The sequence below is a fragment of the Mercenaria mercenaria genome, chromosome 6 (genome assembly GCF_021730395.1).
Source record: "Mercenaria mercenaria strain notata chromosome 6, MADL_Memer_1, whole genome shotgun sequence".
In the NCBI taxonomy this organism is placed as follows: Eukaryota; Metazoa; Mollusca; class Bivalvia; order Venerida; family Veneridae; genus Mercenaria; species Mercenaria mercenaria.
The window spans coordinates 29,220,419-29,226,516 of NC_069366.1; the positions used below are offsets into that span (position 1 = coordinate 29,220,419).

The following is a 6,098-nucleotide window of genomic DNA, read 5'->3' on the forward strand; positions in this document are numbered from 1 at the left end:
GCACGCAGACGTGCACACCACAAACACACACACATACACATACACGTGCACACATACACATACACGTGCACACACACAAAGTCAACACACGAGGACAAAACGAACAAAGGAACACACACACATACACGCGCATACACACAAAGCCTACACAAGAGGACAAAACGAACAAACAAAGGAACACAGTGGGGCACCGCCTTGGAATGGTCAGTAGCACAAACACCACTGGGTAAAACACGTTTCGATCTCTACGAGCGAATTTAATTAAAATTCAGCGGTGACGTCATAAATGTATGACATAAAGTATGACGTCATAATGATGTGACGTCATATAAATTTAAGCTCGTAACTTGTAACACAGTGTCAACTTGCCTAATTTGTTGATTCTCTTCATAATAAGTTTGCGAGCTGTTTAGATTCCTAAACTGTAAATACTTCTCAAATTCTGATTAAAAAGAAACAAATTCTTACGTTCCATTTGCTATGCAACTCTTTCTAAACGTAGGGGTAATTTTTAACAGCATATGACCCGAATGACGTATTTACGTGAAAATGTAGTACTGTAAATGCGAATTATTTGCGTTTTAGAATCGAATATAAATATGTTCCAATAATTTTATCAAATAATAAAACATGGGCAGTCGTTTGGATGCTAACGCACTCAGTGATTTAATTATTACGCATCAAACTCCTGCCCATTATTTTATTAACTGATAAAATATAGACGATTTTTTTTTATAGTAAACGCCGCGTAAAAAGTTCATAATGATCGATATTTTCATTTTTCCCCATTTCTGTTTCCAGTTTATGAACTTTCGATCGAATATTGAATCCTGATAAACGTTAACATCTCATTTCAGATTGGTACATGCAAACAGCGGAGAGGGGTTAAGGCGGTGCAGGAGATTTCTATGACGGAGACAATTCGTTACAATTATGTGGCTGAGCTTCAGGTAATTTGTTTTGGCTCCATTGTGATGAAAGTTTTAAGCGGATTTGAAGCGCTTTCGAGTCTGCTTCCAAGGAAACCCAGTGCTGGTGACATATGAGGTGTGGTCTTGACCCAAGTAGGACACACGAATACCAGGAACAGCCAACACCTTAACCACTAGACCACAACTACAATAGGTTAATAGTCTCCTAGTGCTTAAAGGCCTAGTTTCACTACTATATAAGTGCCCCCTCCCCAAATCCAATATACAACTCCATCTATCTGCTGCTTATCAGCGATTATGTAACAGTAATGATTAGAGGCAATTAGCACAGCAGGGACCCCAACTAGACCATGAAGATAGTGCAGTGGGGTGAAAGAAATTTATTTTTTCTTCAGTGAATGTGAATGATATAATAATAATTATTATTTAGATATTATATAGATGATAATAACTATTACTTTAATGTTATAATAGATATATAAAATAATCATAATCATTATTATTATTAATATATAATTACATTATAGGATGATAAAAGATACAGTAATAATATTGATAATAAAAACACAGTATAGTGAAAACTTCATGAGTTCTTTATGCTGACAAACAATATTTTTCGAATTGGAAATTGATTTTCTTGTATTCAGTAATCAACTATATTTTGAATATAAATTATTGTGTTCCATCTATACTCAATTTGCCTTTTCAGTGTGTTGCCAAAGTGACTTTTTTCATGCTTTGCTTTGTAAATTTGAAATGCACATTCTGTTTTCAATTCTAGACAAATGTTATTCCATATTCTGCAAGCTTTATGAGTGAAAAGTCATTTTTTTAAAATATCACAATTTCCAGACAGAATTGATGAAAAAAAATAAAACTTGCATATTTCTTAAGTAAGTTTCGCATTATTCATTATGTGAAACAAGTTTCTGATTATTTATTTTTGTTTGATCAACAAATATTTTTCTTTTTATAGAAACGCAAAAAAAACTAATATAACTTCAAAAATTTCATTTATTCATTATAAAATAAAATTACATTGTTTCCCCTCCTCACTAATTGATACACTTGTAAGGTAGACTGACTCTCCAATAAACAATGACCCTTGTTTATTGGAGCCATACTGTGATGGTCATTAGCCCCCAACTGTGCTGGTGAAGACAGAAATCCCTTGGCCCATTGCCAAAATCTTTGCCTTTAAAACCAAATATAGCGTTTTTCCGTTCGTCCGTCCGTTCGTCGTTCCTTCCGCTCGTCCGTCAGCACTTTCGTGTCTGGTCCGCAAACCTTCAAGGAATTTTTATTTTAACTGGAAGAAATGTTCCTAATAATGAGACGATGATTACAATTTGAGGGGTGGGGAGGCTGTTCTTTAAACATGTCATCTGCCGTTGTATATCTAACTTTGTTTATTTTTCCTTTATACCCTGAACAAAATTCACCGCTGCGACACATAAGGTATAACAACGTTTTTTTGTTCTGTGCAGAGAAAAGTAGCAAAATGTGGTCCCATCTCGGTTTATCTGGACATTAACTCGGGAAGAGAAAAAAAAAACAATTTTCAGCATTACAAACAACATTGAATGTGGAAATAAGCCGGAAGATCTCAATCACGCTGTACTGGTAGTTGGATACGGCGAAACACCTGAAGGTCAAGGTTACTGGATCATCAAGAATAGGTGACATAATACGTGTTAGACTATATCAGGCGACCGTCAAGTTGTTCGGGAGATACATTCAGCCAAAAATACCGTAATATCATAAAACTTTAAAATGGTAGCAGTTTAAACTACGGCTGCCGTTTTTATTTCAGTCGCTTATTTTACATAGGTTGCAATAATTCAGTGATTCGGTCACTTTTTGTTACTTTTAGGTAGATCCACTAAATTTCGTCAGTCATTTGTTTAAGATCTTGCTAATGTACCGTTTTCAAACGTTCAAATCGAATCTAACACGAGCTTGTGTATGTTTTTCTTTTTCAGTTATGGTACAGTTTGGGGCTTGGAAGGCTATATGAAGATGATGAGAAACGGACAAAACACATGTGGAATAGCAACTCGTGCAAGCTTTCCAATCATAGATGAACCAATCGACATCAGTTGTTATAGTTTCTAAACTTTCTTTGAATGTATGGTTTGCTTGTTGTATGATGTCGGAGTAATTTGATATTGTTTGTTTCAAAGTTACAGAATTTGCTAGAAAGAAGATACAAGAAATATACATTTTATTAATTTGAAATTCTGACTGTTTTAAGTACATATCAAGCCAAGTCAGTTACGCACAGCAAAGACATATTCTGGTTAATCAACCAAACGGTTAGCGGATGAAGGAGATTAAATGAAGTGTGATAGCTTTATCTTATACAATATTTATGACCATTCCCAATTAGACCCTTTTATATATCAATTATCTCCTAAACTATATGTCTAATCCTTTATACATTTTAAACTTTGTTGTTTACAATAAATGCTTTTCACTTTCATGCTATTTAAAAAATCTTACATATCCGAAATGAGTTACATGAGTTGTCGCAGTTAGTGACTTTATTACATATTTCAGTACAACAGTGCTGCTTGATAAGCAAAACATTTTGGGAATCACAGCTGAACTATTAGCAGAACCGTTTGTTTACCATGATATAAACATGTCGGAGTTCTTTTTCAAATAGTTAAAACCGTTCCGTTTGAATACCAGTCTCTGAGAGCGGATGCAGTGATTCAGTGAACACTGTTAGACTTGAAACTAGGGGTGACGAGTTCGAGCTCCCGCTCCTCCAAATATGAATTACTAAAATTGGAATAGCCCCGTGTATGGGTGATTTACACCTAGCACGCTAAAGAACAGAGAAGTTTTTGGAATTGGGGCGTCTTCTGTATCTTGCACTAGTACTTAAAGTCTTAAGGAGGACCCGTATGGGTTTCCGGTGGCGACTACAAATAAGCTTACATACACACACATACCAATCTCTGTTTTACCCGAACAGTTTGACTGGAACAACATTGATCGTAGGCCTCTAACATGTTAGAATATCTAAAGAGACATATGTGCGCATATACGAAAAAGAACCTGCGTTTAATTATGGTGGTTGTGATCGTGCATGTAATAGCAGCGGTGATTTGAAGACAAATATGAGAATACATACATGAGGGAAGCTTTGAATGTGATGTACAATACGACAGTCAGGTGCGAATCCAAATAAAACTGGGACAAAATTTCTTTATACAGCTAAAAGGTCCCGCTTAGTAAAACATTGAACCGCTTTAATAGCGCAACAGTTTTTGATGTTCTACCAAAAATGATACTGAATATTTGAAGCACTAAGTTTGATAAAATAATAAACATAAAACTGTTACATGTAATTACTGGTATTTCATTTTGAAATTATTCATGCGTAAGAATTTATGGTTTATTAACTGGGGACCATAAGTCGCTTTTTTCATAGGATTATACACTAGTGTATCACTGAAGGTTCCATGTGCACAGCCGTATGAACATATCTGAGGATGGCTCTAAATTGTTTTGGAACTTGTAACATGTTGAGTTCTGCTCAACCGGGGGTTTCGAGCCTTGACCCACAGTATAACTTATTCCTATGTAGAATACGGACCGCATACATGTCATCTTGCAAGCCCTAAAACATATTGGCCTCATAACACAGAACGGAAATCACGATATCAAATAGAGAAGTGGAAACACCACAGGACGGTAGCATGTATTTCCACTACCGTCCATGAACAAGCTCAATCAAATCAAGCTCGCAACGTTTTCATTTTTGTCGTCGCGGTTGAGCGGCCTGTGTTGTTTCCACTTTTCTATTTGATATCGTGATTTCCGTTCTGCGGTATACAACAATCAACAATTAGGTAAAATTTGCCGTCTTATTGGTAAAATTATCCCCCTTGAAATCACCTGGCTGTGCGATATCGATTTTTATCTGGTTGCAAGATGACATGTATGCGGTCCGTACTCTACATAGGAAAAAGTTATACTGTGGGTCAAGGCTCAAATGGACCGTCATTAAGGAGTAAATACAAACACAGAGATGACAAGGCAATTCATTGATGCAAGCATCAAAGACGCCGCCAAGTGTTGTGTCTGAAGTACATTTATTGCAATATGAGAAATCACCTAATCATTACTTTATTAGTCTGACTGGCTACAAGTTATCAACATTAGCACATAAAACAATATATGTTATAAACTGTTTAAAACATGAAGAATAAACATGATAGAAAAGTTTTACCATGCGATACAAATCCTCTACCTGCAATGACATAAACATTGCGAGTAGGTGGTCCCTTTACATACAAAATTAAAGTAATTGTTTCACTAACTAAGGTCATCTCCTGTGAAAAGTTCTTATATGCAGGAGCGTGTGTATGAAGTTTCACAGAAATGCAGTTTGTTGGGAAATGAGGAAATGTTGAAATTATTTCAAAGTTGTGGTTCACAGAAACCATTATTTTTATTATCATGTAATGTAATGAGTGTTTTCTATTTACTGATGAAGTTTTATGGGCCTTAGTCACCTACATTATAGATTTCAGAATGCAGATTATACACAGCAATTTACTGTTTCCCTTGACAAAAACAATCAAAAATTTTGTCCAAGAAAAGAATGATATAACATAAATAATCTCTATATTGCCCCTATTCACAAAGCATGAATCTTTCTTATATACTTTTGAATATCATAGAATTCATTTTTTTTTCGGACGAACGATAAACTTGAAGTCCTCGTTGAACTGTAAGGTTACTAGGAGTATGTCAGTGTCTAGTTCAAATCTAATATTACAAGAAATTTAGAAAGCATAATAACCCACTGCCAAAGTGTAGAAAATATTTCAAAGAAAATGTTTTATTTTTATTTATTTTATTTATTTTTTTTTTGTCAGGAATGGACAAATACAAAAACTATCTATTAAAAAAAAAAGAAGCAAGTAACAAGATATAATAAAACCAGCGCAACTGACTAGTCATATAAGATCAATGAACATATAAATTCAACAAGGAATTCTATTTTAAAGTCAATGATGCTTTGATAAGTTATGGTGCCATGGCTTTTGATATTTCAATCTAACCACATTTAAAGAAGTATTAACTTGTCACTGACAAATTCGGTCAAGTGCCCTTTAGCCTATTGCACACCTTAGTTGACAGTGTATA

General features: G+C 34.9%; 1 long non-coding RNA gene across 1 annotated transcript; it reads left to right on the plus strand.

Moving 5' to 3' along the window:
- The first annotated feature begins 856 nt into the window (after nt 1-856).
- Nucleotides 857-3,378, plus strand: LOC128557655 (uncharacterized). The gene is made up of 3 exons (XR_008371298.1): nt 857-950; nt 2,420-2,611; nt 2,915-3,378. It is a non-coding gene; the product is annotated as an uncharacterized LOC128557655 (long non-coding RNA).
- The last annotated feature ends 2,720 nt before the right edge of the window (nt 3,379-6,098 follow it).